This window comes from Nelusetta ayraudi, unplaced genomic scaffold (assembly GCF_046127955.1).
Source record: "Nelusetta ayraudi isolate G7.1 ecotype Tasmania unplaced genomic scaffold, CSIRO-AGI_Nayr_v1 ptg000092l, whole genome shotgun sequence".
Taxonomy (NCBI): Eukaryota; Metazoa; Chordata; class Actinopteri; order Tetraodontiformes; family Monacanthidae; genus Nelusetta; species Nelusetta ayraudi.
The window spans coordinates 5,130,165-5,147,777 of NW_027466142.1; the positions used below are offsets into that span (position 1 = coordinate 5,130,165).

Below are 17,613 nucleotides of genomic sequence, written 5' to 3' on the forward strand. Positions count from 1 at the left end.
TTGGAGTGATGTGTTTTCCAGAACTGACTTTCTTTCTCGTTCTGCTTTTTGTCCTCGTTTTCCAGTTTAGGTTTTTAGACACTCTATAGATACACCCCTGATCAAAATCTTAAGACCAGTTAAGAAATAGTAAGAATTTGCATTTTGGAGCTCTCCTTAGAACCTTCTTTAGATCCAACAGTACAAAAAATGCCTTCTTGCTTTTTCTTAACTGGTCTTAAGATTTTGATTGGGATTGTATTTCAAATCAATTTGTTTATCATATTTTCTTTTAGCAGCAGTTTACAAAATTGTTTCATGACCAAAAAGCTGCCCAGTTATTTGCAAATATTGATAACTATTTTAGGTTAAGGTTCTCATTCTAATTAAGTTTAGGTTCTTGGTAGACACCAAATTTCTGTTTTTGGGATTCCAGCTGAGAAAAGAGAGGAAACCTCTGAGAGGGAAAATTCACCCAATCACACTCCCAGTTTTGTATCTCCTTTCCAAACACTTGCAGTTAGGTCTTTACCAGATGGATTCATTAACTAAAAGACTTCCACAATCCGGTGTGCCAAATGACAAAAATAAGTCAAACTGCATGATCTACTTCAGTGTTCATCTTCCATCATTAAGGTTCAGTTACAGGGCAATTGGAGAAAACCGCAGCCTCAACCTGAGGAGACCTCCACCGGTTTTTTTCCCCCTCACTTCCGTGAAACTCTTATCAATCTTGTTCGTGCATGTGCTCAAAAATATAAGGCCGAATAAGAATCCGGCCACAACCATAATCCGTGACCATGGATTCTCTGCCCTGCATCGTTAAGGCTCATATTTGTACAGCTGCTTTGTTATCACTCGTGACCCATGGGGTTGAGGAGCAGGGCGGCATACATAAAAACGAGGTTTAATCACAACAAAAGATGGCTTTAACCTTCTCCAATCTGTTGGGAGATTACACCCCTTCTGCACACTTCCCTCGCCACCACCCGGCAAGCTGCCCGGCAGATTTCATTCCTTTGAGCAGTCCTGTAAATCAATGTCGCCGACACGAGTTTACAAATCAGAATTGTAATTCATGTCTCCCCCTTTTGACCTCTTTGCCTCTATCCAAGTAAGACAAGTGTGCAGATGGGCCGCACGTCTGAAGCAGCTCGGAAGTGCACCACGAGCAATTTGATGGGTTTTTTTTTTTTCATTTTTTTGCGTCTACACTCTTTGTACTTTAGGAACGGCCAAGCATCCGCAGAGCAATTTGTAATTTTCATGAACCCGCAGGAGCCTCTTTTTTTTTTTGGTGTTTGTTTTGGAAGAGGCAGCACTGTAATGTGGCTTTACGCTGCTGACAACTCTAAATCTCAGCGAGACAAAAGAGTCGCGAATACTGCCGTTAGAACCTGTGGTTCTTACTGTGTCTGAGACCTAAAACCTCAAATTAAATAAAAGCAAATTGTTTTTCAAGTGTTAAAATGCGGCCTTGTCTCAAGGTTTGCCTGATGGACTGCATTGAGATCACAAATTATCTTATGAATATAAAATGTGCAATACAAAACACATTTCATACAAAAAGTTGACTCATAAATAAATGATAACAAAACGGATTTTAAGCCAAACCTACCGATGTTGTTCCTTACTGCAAGAATTTCAGAGAGGGTTTTATTTTTGCTTGGTATAGAGTCATTTCCTCAAATATGGAAGATAAAGAAATCCTTGTAACAGATAAATTCAAAGTAAACTAAAAAACCTGCCGCCGTTCTAAAAGGTTGTGGAGTTTGTGGAGTCCGTGCACGGCTGCTCCACTTTTCAAATTTGCTAATCAAACAAAACAAAAGAACAAAAACCACATATTCCATGGTGTATGTCGACAAGGAGAGGATGTTGTCATAACACGAGCACCTGCGCAAGGACATGGTGTAATTATGTTTGAAGTAAAGCAACGAGGCACATGTTACAAACAAAATATTAAAGCGCAGACCTTTCATAATTGAATGAGTCGCCAGTCTTGCGCAAATGACTAAATGGAACAGAAAAAAATGAGGTTCTTGGTGCTTCGTGTCAGTTCAGTTTGTATGTAATTAAAATGTAATCTCTTTGCTTTTAAATCATGCCAGGCCGCCGTAATCCCAGTTATGAGCCCGTTTTGCATATTTTGATCTTTGCATGTACGCTAGCACACTAAACTTGCTGAGGACCGGTGCCCTGGAAACTGACACTGAATTTCTAAGGTGAAAAATAATCCCATATCAAGCCAGATAAACCTGGGAATCTCCAAAGCCAGACCCAGCATAATCAGAAACAGCAATGTCATATGCTCAAGACTCAATTTAATAGATCGTATTTCAAAGCGAATCACCTTTTTTCTAGGAGTGAGAATTGAAAAGGCAGAAATACTCACTTTTTGTCACTCCAGCAGCTTTTTATAATGCCACCCTCCATAACCCCGTATCTCACACACAGCCGCGGAGCTCAGATCTCTACGCCCCAGAGAAAATAGGCTCTCCTGCCTAATAACAACAAGTGGCAGAATCTGCATGGGCCCACCTCCAGCTGTGGCCCGTACAATCAAAATCGCAATCAATGGGATACTTCAGTGCCTTGGAGGTTCCTCCTGCGGCCGTGATAGCATTATTGCCCGTGGATGATCTTTCTAAAGGGCTCAGCTTGACGTAGAAAGCAGGGTTGGGGAAACAATACACCCCCATCCAGGTTTGGAAATAAGCAGTTTAAGCCTTTAAGCTTTAAGGGGCAATAAGCAATATTTCAACGTTGGAGAGCACCACAAAGCACAGCATGCAAACCAAAACAAAGAGGAGCCCCACCTCCTCACACTCCCCTCATCTCCATCGCTCCGCCCGTCCTTCAGGACGCCAACGAACGCCCACTGGCGAGCAAGTAAAATGTCAAGTGACAATAAATGTACATAATGCTGCAAGCATGTGGAGGCATCAATGTGCTGAACATGCTGAGCCCTTCGACCTTAGATTTTGCTAAAATGGTAAAATTATGCTGGATGTAAACATAAAATGGGTCACTTTCTTTTTGTTTTGTGTCATTTTTCCAAAGTCAGTTAAAACCAGGAAAACCAAGTTGTCCCCTTGGAAACACAACATGATAATGGTTTGAGTAACAGGTTTAAGGTTATATATGGCAGAGTTAGCATAGTAGCTAACATTAGCAGTCGGAGCCGGCACGGCTTTGTGAACAAGAGGATGGAAAGGGCTCCAAATCGACAGAAGGAGAGGGCGTATGATATGACGGCCCAGACACCCCAGATGGAACGACACCACTCCAGCTTCAGTTGTTATTACCTTATATCTGACAATGATAAAAAAAAAAAAAATGCGTATTGCCCCTCTAATGTAACTTTTGACACTCCTCCATCACACACGATGGGTTAGATTTAAGCTATCATGTTACAACTGTTGGCTATTTCAGTTGTAATAGAATCTTTCACCGGCATTTCCCAGGCACAGGACGGAAAGGTGAGTTGTATCGCTGAAGTGGACACAGTGCAAGGACTCGCGTCAGCCAATCCATGTCCTCTGCTGACTCCCTTTCACACTCGTTGACGCATTTAAAACATGTCATTCAATTCACACCTTCCACAGCCTCCTATTTGTTATGCCTGCTTTGTCTCATTTGCATGCCGCATAAAGTATCATGCGCAGTTATCACACGTCTCCATAAGGGCAGTGCTGCTGTTTCTCCTGCCTCCTGTATCCTCTTTTTTTTAGGACGATAAGCAAAATAACATGTAAGTGTGTTAACCCAACATCGGTGCTGTTTAATCAAACCGAGGGAAGGGTCGGTCCAAGAATAGATCAACAACTGTACAGTAAAGATCCATTAATCCAAAATGGTACAAACTAGATTTGTGCTGGAGTTCTTTTAATAAGGATGTGTTAGAATGGAGGCACACACCACAACTTTCAGCAGAAAGAGAAAAGCTAAGGAAAGAAAAAAGATAATTCGTCTCGAAAAATGTCGACTTCAGCGTACACTTTACTATCCACATCTTGTATAATTAAAATTCCCCATTGTGTGGCATTAAATTGTTAAAGCACAGCCAGCATTATGCTGAGCTAGCCAATTTAAATGTTCGAAACTCCCCCCCATTTCTGATTTTTAATAAAGGGAGATTTTTTTTTTCTCCCTCCCTGCCCTTGCATAACCCTTATGAAACAGCTGTGACTGATGGACTTAAATACAGAGGATGGTCTCTTGAAAGCGCCCTGTAGTGAATCCACACAAAGACAGCTATTCTCTACATAGGTAACAAAACATATTGACAGATCGATATATGTATCAAGGTTACCCTTGCTGATGGTAAATGTTAATAATGCCAGACAGAATTAAAAAAAAAAAAAAAAAAAACGCAGTTATTTATTAGTAATTTTTTAGTTAACCCATCATCACAGAAGAAAGTTTGGAGATCTTGTGATCTCATAAGTGGTAAAGATTATTTCTGACAGTTATGACCACATAAGCTGTTATCTCAGCATAACAAGTTGATTATTTAACCATATCAATATACCAAAATAAAGGACTTTTGGTTTCAGATGCTTATGTCATGCAAATAAATCATATTTAAAAAAAAAACGTATTCGCTTGGGCATTAGTCTTTTTACAAAGAGTGCAAATATCATGCCGCAGAAAAAACAAATCTTTTCAAAAGCAAGAATAATTATTCAAATTTTTTAGCACTGTAGACTTAAAGGGCCACACATTTCGAAGATTGTTGCATGTGTCTCTGGCACTAACTTCAAACATGTTGTTCCAGATAATAAATCATGCGCTATCTTCCCCAGCACTGTTGTCTGATGAACAAAATGCAAATTGCGAAAACTGTGATTCTTGCTAGAGGACAGTGCTTAACCCTTGCATGGACTGAAATCTTTAACAAATCTATAACTTAAATGCTGTAGTTAAATGTGTCATCATAGGACGTAAGAAGATCATTTTTCTTAAGTGACTTGAATCATTGAAAAAAAAAAAAAAATGTTTGGATGGTCTTTGGTACATAAAGACCCTCTCAACATTGCCGAATTAAAATATATTGTATTTGATGCACACATTTAATTATTATTGTTGTTGTTGTTGTTGTTGAACGTTCTGACTTGCATTTGGTAGAAAAATAAAGTTATTGTTATTTTCCCATGAGAATAACACCACTGGTGCCCCAGCTTCAGCACCTTCTGGAACTCAGTGTCGGAGGGAGGGAGCGCCATCCAATGCCTGGCGGTGCGTTGGGGTACCTTACAGATGGACTGTTCAGGAGCAGCTGAAAGTGTTCTTTCCACCTCTTAAGGTGGGCTTGATCTTCTGTGAGGACGGTTGTTTATGGCGGTGGGGCCAGGTTATACTGATTCATCAATGATGTCCTGATCGCAAAAACCAACCGCGTTGGATCAGTTGCTCCTCAGCATCTTGCCCTTTCCAGAAGAAAGTGTGCTCGGCTCCAACTTTCCTTCTCCAGCAAATATTGTTTCGGAGAGGGCTGCAATATCAAAGTTGAAGTGGTCAAGCTCCCAACTCACAAGAGCAGTGCGTCGGTGCGGTCTTTCTACGTCATCATGGGATATGAGGGTCTGCACGATCCATGCTCCCACCGGAAGTTTCAGTTTCTGTTTCCGTTTTCTTCTCGTGTATTGACCACATACGAAGGTCCCCTCTGGCCGCGGTCTGCCAGTCAGGGGGGGCGGTTGTGGTGACCGATGTTTGTCCCACCTTTTCAAGAGGTCTCTCCATTCAGAGTGGGCTGCAGTACTCCCGAGTAGGCCAGCCCAGTCACGCCTGTAGCTGCCAAACTGCTACGTCAACGCAACTTTGTGGATAGAACAACCTTCATGCAAGCGCCACCTGTGAGTGGATCCAGACTAGTAAAATACAAGGAGGGCTAGACTATCAAAATAAAACAGGAAACACTACCATGTCACATACACGGTCACAAAAGCGTCGCTAGCTGCTAGCACTTGCACTTGTTGAATGTCTACTCAGGGTCTGATTGATCTGGTTAGCTGTAAGGGAAAAAAATGACAAAAATGACTGAGGGGGGGGGGATTCAGAAAAAAATGAACTTTTGACATTTTTTTTCTATGCCGGAAGCAACACTAAGAAACACAGCGAGAGTGGGTAAAAGCATCGCTCAGGATGAGCAGTCTGCTTCATAGGAATATGATCTCGGCAACATACATAATTATTTTCTAATTCATTCTCATCTTTTACCCTCATTCAATGGAGAATACAGTTCCAAAAAAGTTGCCAGTGTCATTCCACGGTGTGTTACACCATTAAACATTAGACCGGCAGCAGTTCAGGCTGAGTTTATCGAGTCTATCAGAACATAATATTAGTCAGTAATTGCAGACTATGCCAGCTCCAAGGAGAAAGAATAAAAGCGGGAGATAATTTTCAATCTAAAAACATAGTAAAATGCAGCAGAATGCAGGAAATTGAATCTGCATCTTTCAGAATTTTCTGGCGGTTGACGCCCCCCCCCCCGACTCCACCGCCAATACATGTCCGACCACCCTCAAAATTCCACTGACGCCCTTGCACTCTGCACCCTGCTAACACAGCGTGGCAAGTAAACTGTCATCCTTATCAAACGCCAGCATCCTGATGCTAGCATGTGTTCCATTAACAAGCTAGTTCCCTTGTGTTTCAAAGTAACTAGTAGATCTAACGCCACGGCGGTTGCATATATTAGCGTATTAGCACATTATTTATTCCCAGACGACTGGGGTTTATGTAAATTGCGCAGTTAGCCGAAGTTAAGTCAGACGGACAGATTCTTCAGTGCTCAAGCTGTCCATTTTATTTTCTGGAAATTCTTTCGATAAACTTGATGTTCCTCATTTTGCTGGCTGTCACGACCTGGATCTGTCTAACAAGATATAAGCTGATCTCATCTTCTCATCTCCCCTGCCGTCAGCATTACAATAACCATTGATCCTCGGTCTCCGACTGTGCCATTCTGAATGCAAAAATGAATTTCCCTTCATTGGTTTTCATAAGGCATCCAACACCATCCCCACACACTGCCAGGCTTCCCAATTTCCAACTTTTACCTGCGGTACGATCCACTTCACATTGGTGGGCCTACAGGTTCCACCACCTGAGTCTGGACTCTGTGGGAGATTATCCTGATTATTTCACAATGAGCTTATCCCTCGATTAAAATCTTACTTTAGAAATGGAGTGATTAAGACTTCTTTGAAAAGAGTTTTCCTCTACCTTTTATCCTGCTTTTTAACCAAACATAATTTTTTTGCCAAACCACGTTTTTTTAAAAACGTTTCTGATCTAAAGAGTGAACATACAGATGTGGCTCCTGGGGTCATCTTGGCTAAAACTGTTACTTCTGTTGTTTTTGCATTTAGATGTAAAAATGCAACCGACATATACATATCATAAATACATGAGAACAATGTTGTGCATTCATAGAAAAAACACATTTCAAACAAATGGCACCAGAACTGCTATTTCCTCTGTGTATATGATCCCCCCCCCCCCTGCAGTGACATTTGCAATGTTTAAAGTTACAGTTGTTGCCCGCTTGCAAAATATCTGATGCCAATCACGCACATACAGCCAATTTTAGCTTCCCATTTCCCGAGATTTCCAGTCAAGGGGTTTTCCTGTCGGACACGGCTGTGTGAAGGTGTGCAGGGCGGAGCGGCAGGTCCCGGGTGAGTGTTAACTAGCCAAGCAGCACCCCTCCGATACCGGGGGTCCTCACACAGGCCCACTCATCCTGTCACTGGCGCTGCATGCTCGGCTATGTAGAGCTGGAATGAGCGTGGCAGAGCGGAGAGCGGACTTTCACACTTGCGCAGGCCGAGTAAATGAACAATCATAATAGAGGGACACCGGGGGGGGGAGGCCATGTTCCCGCAGCACACTCCTGGGCTGCAATAATGTTGGTGGACGCACGGGTGAAGGGCCTGCCGAGGTGGCCGGCCGCCGCTGGTCACTCGCCTGTCGTTTTGCCTCGCCGCACACGTCCAAAAAGACACGGAGTGAGGAGCAAGGGGGGTGCAAAAGTTTGGTGAGAAACAAGGGAAAGAGGAGATCCAGTGAAAGAATAAAAGTGCATGGAGAGTAATTCCTCGGGTTTCTTTCCAAATGTAGAAGGATACTGAAAATCTGACAGAGCGAGCGCGGTTGTTTGCCGGCACTCCCTTCACTCTCACGCCAGCCGTGGATCCCTCCTCACTTTTCAATGAATGCCAAACAGCGCCACCCTAAACATGAGGGATGAGAGTGCGCTCCCTCGTCCTATCGAATTACCCGCGTCATATTTCTCACCGTGTTCAATTAATAAGGGCTATTGAATTTGTGACCACGCGTCAGGAATAATAATTGTAATATTTCCTTCAAGGATCATTTGCGGGTGATTTATGCCTTTGAGACACCGAGAAATTCAAGAAAGAGGGACTGGGGGGGAAAAAAAGAATCGATAGATGACACAGTATTGTATTACTTCATGCCAGCCTCCATAGAAAAGGAATCAGTCAGGTAGATACAGGTCTGCGGACTCCGCCTCGCTGATAAGTGAGAGTCATGGGGCAGCGAGACAAAAGCCACAGTGCAAAGTTTCAGAATATCCTCCAAGGCAAAAAAACTGGCAGCGCCAGTGATCCTTGATTACCTTTCAGACCAGCAAAATTTAACGCGCAATAATTGCTCCTGATTGAGGATCACCTTCCGTTCGCTTACAGCATACGTGTCTGCGTGCGTATGTGTATTGGAATGCTTCAGAGGGCCCTGCTGGGCATGTTTGCTCCCTGGCCTCTAATGGATGGCCACATTTAAGACGCTAAGAGCTAATAAAGAGTAATGGCCCCGCGGCTTCACTGGGGAGCAGGAAGAGCTATTTTGAGTTCATGAGAGAAAGCATCATCTCGGGGATTAAAGAGTATCGACCGACCAAGAGTAAACACTGTAATGCCGCGCCTCTGGCCTATTTAGTAAGTCTACAGACAGGGGGAACCAAAACAGGCAGCACTCTCCGTGGCTTACTGTGGTCAGCAAGGGATGCCATTAAGGGACGGCGGGAAGGACTTCCAGGTGCCGCAGAGAGGCCCGGCCACGTCTGGGAGAATGTCTCGGGCATCCTCGGCGCAGGGAACAACATCCCCCTTTGTGCCAACCAGTGCACACAGCTCGAGAAGGCAGCAGTTGGCTCGGCTAGCTAGCGCCAGACAAAAACACATCTTCTGCGCGCCAATCAGTATTCCCACGGCCCCCTCCGGTCTTCTCCACGACATGAACCAGGCCCGTTAATGAATCCCTTCCCATTCGCCGGCCCCCCTTTTTTGTTTTAATTGCAAAAAGATATCGTAAATCAGTGCTAAGCACGGAGGCGCGGCCGAAGCAGAGCCAGGCCCGGCTCTTTGTGAGCGTGGGGGAAACGTTAAACGCGAGCAACGCGATGAGCGCTGCGGCCGCGCGCTGACAAGAGCTCGACACGACGGTCCTTTTTACGCGACGACTCGGAGGCACATCGGGAGATGACATGACAGTTAACGATCGTCAGTGAATCACTCATAAAAAAAAAAAAAAGCAATCCGCGTGTGAACGGCTGCAGCTCAGGTGGCGGTGCAGTCAACCGGTGATTGGACACAGGCTCTCCGTGTCACCGTCCTTGGGCGAGACGGCGAAACATGAATTGCTTGGGGTGTTGACCCGTCAGTATGTGTGTGTACACATCACGACTGGTAAATACTTTTGATGAGCAGGTAGATCCGGGGCAGGGGGAAGGGTTTGTATAAGCATTCTTCCCACTCGAGAAATTGCGCTAATAGGACCAATAAAAACTTGGCCAATTGTTACAAGCAACTTTCTCTCTTGAGAGAGATTCGTAAATTTGTATTTTATCAAATGCACATTTATATTAGCATTTGAATTAATTTCTGTAACACATCAAAACTGGGTAATCGAGAGGTGCAATTTGTCAGAGAAAAAAAAAAAAACAAACGTTAAAAACAGCCTACTTTTTCATTTTTCAGACAGTACCCTCGATTAAAAACAAAAAATTCAGATCAAACCCAAATTTGTTGAAGCAAAACAACGATACCAGTTGTAGCAAACCACTCACAAAAATGTCATGAATTAAAGTCTGTTTATAAAGTCTGAGAGTTTTCCCGCTGAAATCCATTTAGTTATTGCCGGGGTTGAAAACAGGGCTTGTCAGTTCTATTCACTCTGTGTGCTTGAGCGTCTCTCTCTCTCTCAACTCTGCCCCAAATCTACTGATAGACCCGCGTATGGGTGACACATCCAGCCTGGAGCTCTTCTAACAGAGCAGAATAGACACACACACACACACATGCTGTTTATCAAATTTGGAGGCTTCATTGTTGAGCAGCCGCATTCAAACCCGAGGTGCTTTTTACTAATGAACAGACTGCGACTATGACCTTGAACGCACCATGTCTTGAACCAGGCTCTAAATATCTGATATGGATGTCTTCATTTCAAATTTACAGTGCCTTCAGAGAAATTGACGAAGAAATTCTGGGGCGGTATGAATGTATTCAGCATCGGTAAAAAAAAAAAAATTAAAAAAGATGTGAGAGGAGAGGAGAGGAGCTGCTGCAGATCCCCTCCAGGCACTGCTGAAATGGGAGAAAATTTTGTCTGCTAAAAATTGATGTTTCAACTTTGTGCCGTTTATTTGCAGGAAGAAAGCAGACCATCATATGGGGAATTGTAGCAAATTAGGGGAAGGGTTGAAGACTCCCAGAGACATGATAGACTTAGTCGTGTATCTGAGGTCACTTCATAAATTGAGGGATACAGTCGATGCAAATCGAGGATTTCCTTACGACACATTTTCTTAAGACCGTATAGCCTTCAAGAATTCAACGTCTTGTGTTTGGCTCTATCATGTCAGGTTTAACAGCTGAGGGAAAACACAACATGAGCTTTGTCCCAAACATTAGCTAAAATGATGCTTGATGTTAGCGATAGAACTCTAAATCTCGAGGGTCGCCTCCTGTGACCAGAACTGCTGGCGGAATTCTGTGTCAGAGGGAGGTCCGTCACTTGTAATGGTCCCCTTTGTAACACAACATATTAACAGAGTTCTCGTCGAGGGTAACAACCGTCCTGATTTGGAGTTACATCCAGCATCATTTGAAACGTTAGCATGTCCAGTTCATTCACTCAACATTCACACACTTTCTACGCCGATAAAACTACAATTTATCATACTTCTTTAAGGATGGTATTTGAAAATCACGATTAATCACGATTAATCAGAGCACCGTTGCAATTTACGTGATAGATAGAATTTGTAATCGATGGAAAGCACTATTTCAGAGATAAAATAGAGACGTTGTGTGTATGATTGTGTCTTCTCAATGTGTGTATTCCGCCGATGTGGTCTAGCATTGGGCTTTAAGATATAGTACTAATCTGAAAACTCTTACACACCATTGCACACTGTAATTCTCATGTGGGATAGTCCTCCATGGGCACCTTAAGGCTTAAACGCTGGTTTTCATTTATCTATAAGACCATTCTACAGAGTTGTTTTCCACCACTTCTGCTCACAGAATCTGTTTTTCTCTGCAATTTCAAGAGTTTGTGCAGAACTGGGGGGAAAGCATTTGGCTATGATGCTCCCTTTTTCCTGGAACCAACTGCAAAATAAGCTGGAACTTCAGAAATTAGTCTCACTAAACAGTTTCAAAGCCCCCCTTAACAAGCTTGAAGCAGACTCCTCCATATGTCGATGTGAATTTTGATACTTCTGTTATGAGCTTGCGCTTAATTTATGCAATTTTCGTTTTGGAGCTGTTGTGTTTTTAAATACATTTTATGCTGCCTGTTGTGCCATCAGGACTCCCTTGATAAAGATATTTCTAATCAGATTAAATAAGTTTAAAAAAAAAAAAAATGATCAGAAGCTGCCTCTCATATTTACTGTCGACAAATATGTGTAAAGTGCTGAACAAATTTACCAGGTCACCACCCAATATTACCAAAATTTATTTTTTATGTTTCTGCAATAATGGAGGGCACCAGCATGTGGAAGCTTTTTTTAATGGAATGATATTTTTAAAAGCTGAATTATCATAAATGGGGTTAAACAATTATTAAAAAAAAAACAATTGTTAACCCCATTTCATGGTGATTTACATGAAATGGGGTTAAAAATAGTTAAAAAAAAAAAAAATATATAAAAAAAAAAGGGCAAATTATCATTATTTACTTACACTTGCACTCAACTGAAAATTGAGTTTAGTGTTTAAATGTCAAGCTTGATTCGTTTTTGACATCTCAGTGAAGACCAGCAACTTCCATTTGCCTCATAATTATCAGTAACATTTTTTTTTTCAAATATTTCTAAAATCAGTATGCTTTCTCATTTGTCATTACAATGGTTTAATACATTTTCACTGTACATACTGCATACGGTCAGAGTTTGAAAATATGCACCAGCTGTAGAAAAAAAACAAAAAAAACCTTATTAATAAAATATCAAACGTTGTGTGCAATAGGACACCAAGCATGAATGTAAACTAGTAAGTGTTGGGTTGTGTCCCACTGTGCAGCAACACATCCCTTCACACGGAAACAATCTTCTATGAGACACGAGTGAAATTATTTTAGAGCCTAGTTTCCTTTTCCCAGCAGTTGGCAAATTCAGTTCTTGCAGGGTAGTATCCCTTCATTTAATAGGGTCCTAAAAAAAAAAAAAAAAAAAGTCAGGATGCCCTGCTACAAGGCTAAAACATTACTTTACAGGATTTCGGCAGCATAAATCTCATCAGAACTGTGACACATGTGATGTGAAGATCACGATGAGTGGAGTTGATGGTGACTACGGCATACCGCCTGGTGTTAAAATGGGTTGTTTCACTGTAGGCAGTTATGATGTGGATGCACACTGCCTGGTTTATGGTGCCCTGGGGTTAATATGTTATTTAATGAAATAAAAAAAAAATAAAAAAAAAGATTAAATGTTACTGCTGGCAGCTAAACCCACACTCTGGATATCCAATCAGGTCTATTTTTTTGTGTGGACCAGTTTAATTACAGAATCTTTTGTTATTTATCCCATGAAGGTTTTGATTTATGTTGTTTTTTGCTGCAATTCTCTGACCTGGGAGGTATTTCTGTTGGGACGGCATTTGTTTTTTTTTTTTCAATATGCTGGAAAGTGGCGCTGGGCGAAAAAAAATTCAAGTGAGCTAAGTCAACTCAACTCAAGTGAGAATAACTCAAAGCTCGCTATTGGTCAAAAGGGTGACATTAAAATATGTGCAGTGTTGAAATACATTTTTTGCCAAAGCCACTTAGAAGTCTGTCGATTTCACCACATTGTCATTCTTTGGTCCTCTTCAAAAAAAAAAGAAAGGCCAAACTGTGATGATAGAGCAGCTGCTATCTCTCTGCAGTGGCTATACCGTCTTCCTCTTCTTCTGTGGTTTCGAGATGATTTTTGTCCAGATCTGAACACTTGACACTCGAGATTTAAGGGCTCTTCACCACAGTGGTCTATTGTGATTTAATAGCTTACAACCGTTACGATGAGCAGTATGAACGCGATCTAAAGACAGCAGGGGGTGGGGATTACCTTATATTAAAAAAAAAAGAAAAAAGGCCAAACTTTGAAGATAAAAATGTATTAAACGTTGAAAAAAAAAAAAAAAAAGCTCAGGACATAGATGAAAATATACTTGAAAGGTTGCAGTCAAGGTCAAAGTTCCACTAATCATCACATACTTCAACATGTGGAATGGCTCCTTTGCATTTTACTCATTGGCTCAGGGAGTGACGAGTGGCAGCAGGAGTGCAGCGCTGCAGAATCACTTGGTGATCTAATCAACACTCCATGTCCATTCCTTGATGGTGAGTGTCTCAGAGTCTCAAGGCGGCCACTCTGTCACGAGGCCAGTCAGCTGGTAAAGTGCAAAGTGCAGCAGTCCTTGACTGGTCTTTTGACGTTTATTGCTGTCATTCCATTCTGTAAAAGCGACATCCAGGGCCAGTGCCACAAACAATGGGCCGTGGCCACAAATTTTTGCAGCAACATTGTGCAAATAATCGGCACCACTTTAGCGCCGCTTTCACAAAGGTTTTTGCCCTAATGGCGATGTCGGCAAAAATGGCCTCAAATGTGGCACCTGAGTTATTGTTGGCTGCGTGTAATGGAATGTTATGGAAAAAAAAGAAAAAGAAGGGGAAAGGAAAAAAAGAAAGAGCAGGCTGTCGATACTGCAGCCCTGTTCGAAAGGAGGTCATTATATATGCGCCATCAGTCATTGTAGATGTGCCAGTGACAACTACCTGCATGACATTTTCACTTGGTTTGTATCTGATCTAGTAAGTGCGTGTTACACGTCTGTTACGATCAATGTTGGGGAGTAATGCCATTATGTAATATAATTACAAAGTAAAGACAATTGTAAACAGTTTCGTTACTGGGGAAGAACAATGTGTATTTAAAGCAGCTCTAGGTAACTTTTCGACCATAAAATGTGGTTTTCATCATAGGATCAATGGTGCCGCCTCTGCAGCCAGGGGGGGGGTTGTGCCGGCTGTAACTGCACTGCGTAACTTTCAAGGACGAGCCACTTTACGGCAACGTCACACGTTTATTTAGAGGCAGTCTTACATACTACTATTACAAATACACAAGATTGTAAAACGACGGAATGGAACCCAACAAGTAACCTCGATGGAAGACGAAGTAAGAAAAGTGTTGAACGTTTGCTACGATGTTATTGTCGTCGCAAACTCGTAGCAAGCTCAAGTTACCTAGAGCTGCTTTAAGTCACTGTAAGTTGTGGAATTGATAACAGCAATTAAAAAAAAAAAAAAAAAAGAGGCTGAAATTTACATTGATAGATTTTATTTTAGTTGCTTTGCATGGTTTGTTGAAAGTTTTATTCTATTCTGATGCTTCTGATTGGTTCCCCCTTTCAAATTAGGAATTGTAGCAAAAATTAGCCAAAAAAAAAAGAAGAGAGAGACAGCATACCCAATGCACACACAAGCATTTGAAAATTGTGCAAAAATGTACACAGCACCTTAAATGGGATTCACTGAATGCCATTTAAAGTGAACCAAATGTGCATTGGTTGGTTTAGCAGACATATCGATTTAAAAGACAGTAGGCTACCCTGATTTTGATCTCACAGTAAAAAGAGGTACTGACACAACTTTGATGTTGTTGTTGTTTTGAGTACTGCTGGAAGCTTAACATTTTCATGTCAAAACAGTTGAGAACATTTCTTCCAAATTTGGAAAAGTAATCAAAAGTGTAATCAAATGTTATTAGTTACATTATTTTGAGAAAGTAATTGAAATAGTTACACTATTACATTTGCAAAAGTATAAAAACTGGTAATTGCAACCAATTTCATTTGCAATGTAATCTTCCCAACACTGGTAACAATACACGCAGAATTCAAGGTTTATGTGTTTTGGAATAATGCATCATTTTCTTAATATGTGAGCTCTGTCTTAAATCAAACCTTTGACATTATCCAATACATTTCATTATCGTTCACACCTCCTCAGCGCTGCTAAGAGAGAAGAGCGTCCACTCTGACCTCTGACCCATGTCTTTGTGGAACGGGCACTATTTCAATTGAAGCATTTTCAAATAGAAAAGGTTGTCGTTTTGTGTGAAATACATGCAAATGATGAATTAAAATGTATTCTAATGGGTCCTGCCGAGCCGCGACGCTAGCTACATCACATTTTGCAAAGCTCTGGATGGAGTTTTTTTTTTTTTTTTTTTTCTTGTCCCATTTACGCGGCTTCTGCGCCAGAAAAAGACCAGCATTCGCTCTGCGGACCCGGACCCCAGTTATTTGCCGTAAACGTCACGCAAGCGTGCTTCACTCACATATGTAAATGCTTTTTCAGAAATGTCCGTGGGTTTGTGCCTGTGGCTTTGAGTTTGAAGCAGATCCAGGGCACCGCCGATGCATACAGCCAGACAGTAGGGTATAATTATATATTTATTTATTATTATTTTTAATCCTTGCAAAGATAAACAATGTGATGTGCCCAGAAAGGGGCCATCCACGCCACGCCGCCTCACAGCCCTTTTGAAAGAGGCTTTTATGCCGAGGCTCCAGATGGACTGGCTTTCAAATCTACAATTTAACCTAAAACCTGTCAGAGTGGAAACTAGCTCCATGAGCAAGTATCTATTTTAGGTCCGGCGAGCAGGGGAAAAAAACAACTATTAAAAGACTGCAAGAGGAAAAGCTTCTATTTCTGAGGAGATCAGGCTGAAAAGCAGCGTGTTTTTGCACAGCAAAACCCATCAGTTTTAAAAGAAAATGTCCGACTCGCGAAGCAGCGGAGCTCGTTCTGCTTTCACAGCCTTTCTGTCCAGTTGCCAAGCTGAACTTTATTTCTGTGATTGACAGCGACTTCTTCATCCTAGCGAGCAAGAAAAGAAAATCTTCGACGCCTCTGTGATTCCTCTTGAGTCAGTGATGCAGACACCGGCTCGCTAATGTGTTGAAGGAAAAGGAGGAGAGAAAGGAAAGGCTAATTAGAATTTTTTTGTTCTACAAACATTTTTGTGCGTGCAGGAGAGAAACTCCACACAGTTGGAGTTAATCCTCAACAGGCTGGAGCTAAAGCTCTTTGGTTTTTCCTGTCTGGTGCTGCACAGAAGCATAGAGAGGATGGGAGGGCCAATATTATGCTCTTTACATTATACTGCACTGCAGCCATTATACAACCTACTCCACTGTCTGTCACATTAACATTAAATTTAACTATCTGAGGAATTTCTTTTGAAAGACACGATTTATTGGAGAAAGTCCCACTTCAGCTGAGCTGTGCCTCTCACTCATATCGCTTTCCTTATCAAAGTCTTTCTCAAAAGTGTTTCTTTTTTGTAATTAAACTGGAAACATGTTATTTTCTGGATTAATTAAACACGTCTAAATAATTCACATAATTTTTTTTTTTACTTGATATTGCTGACAACTCTTTTCATTCAGGGTTCATCGCAGTGAATCATTTGCTCGAGTGTGGCCCGAGCCTCTGCATCCTCTTCACTCGCACTCGCTGCGCCTTGCAACTCATGAAAACCAAATACCCATTACAACAATGTGCAAAAGCTCATCGTTTCAACTTCTCGGAGGGGAAGAAGTTCTAGATATCCTCGCCTTCTTTCCGAGAAGAGCCCCAAAACACCACGTTGGGAAAGATCGCCGATTCTGACTCTTGTCCGCAAGCCACTCGTTGACAACTTCCGCAAGGAGGGTGAGCCGAAGAAGGTCACGATGAGCGTCCTGCCTGTTGGCAGAGTGCTCTATTGGCGCATATCGGTGGGAAAAAAAAGACACTGGAAAGAAAAGTGTGGCGAGAACGGAGGCAAAAACTGCAGCGGTGATTGCAGCCTCGAGAGGATTGTCAAGGAAAGTAGAATCAAGAAGTTAGGGGGGAGCCTGACAAGAGGTGGACTGAGGCTTGGCGTTGCCACCAGGCTGATGCTGTCAAGTCACTCCGGAAATGGGGGACGACATCGGAAGCATCTTACCTTCGCTTGGAACAAAGGAAAAAGTTTTTTGCCCAGTGATCCACGATCTGCCTTCCAGACAAAAGTAAAGAACAGCATAGAAAAACAGGCATTTCTTGCTTATT

At 42.0% G+C, this 17,613-nt stretch overlaps 1 protein-coding gene across 1 annotated transcript in view; it reads right to left on the reverse strand.

Annotated features, from left to right (window-relative positions):
* The window catches only part of LOC142902294 (transmembrane protein 132C), a 167,413-nt gene that overhangs the window by 136,299 nt on the left and 13,501 nt on the right, over positions 1 to 17,613 (reverse strand). The window lies entirely within an intron of this gene.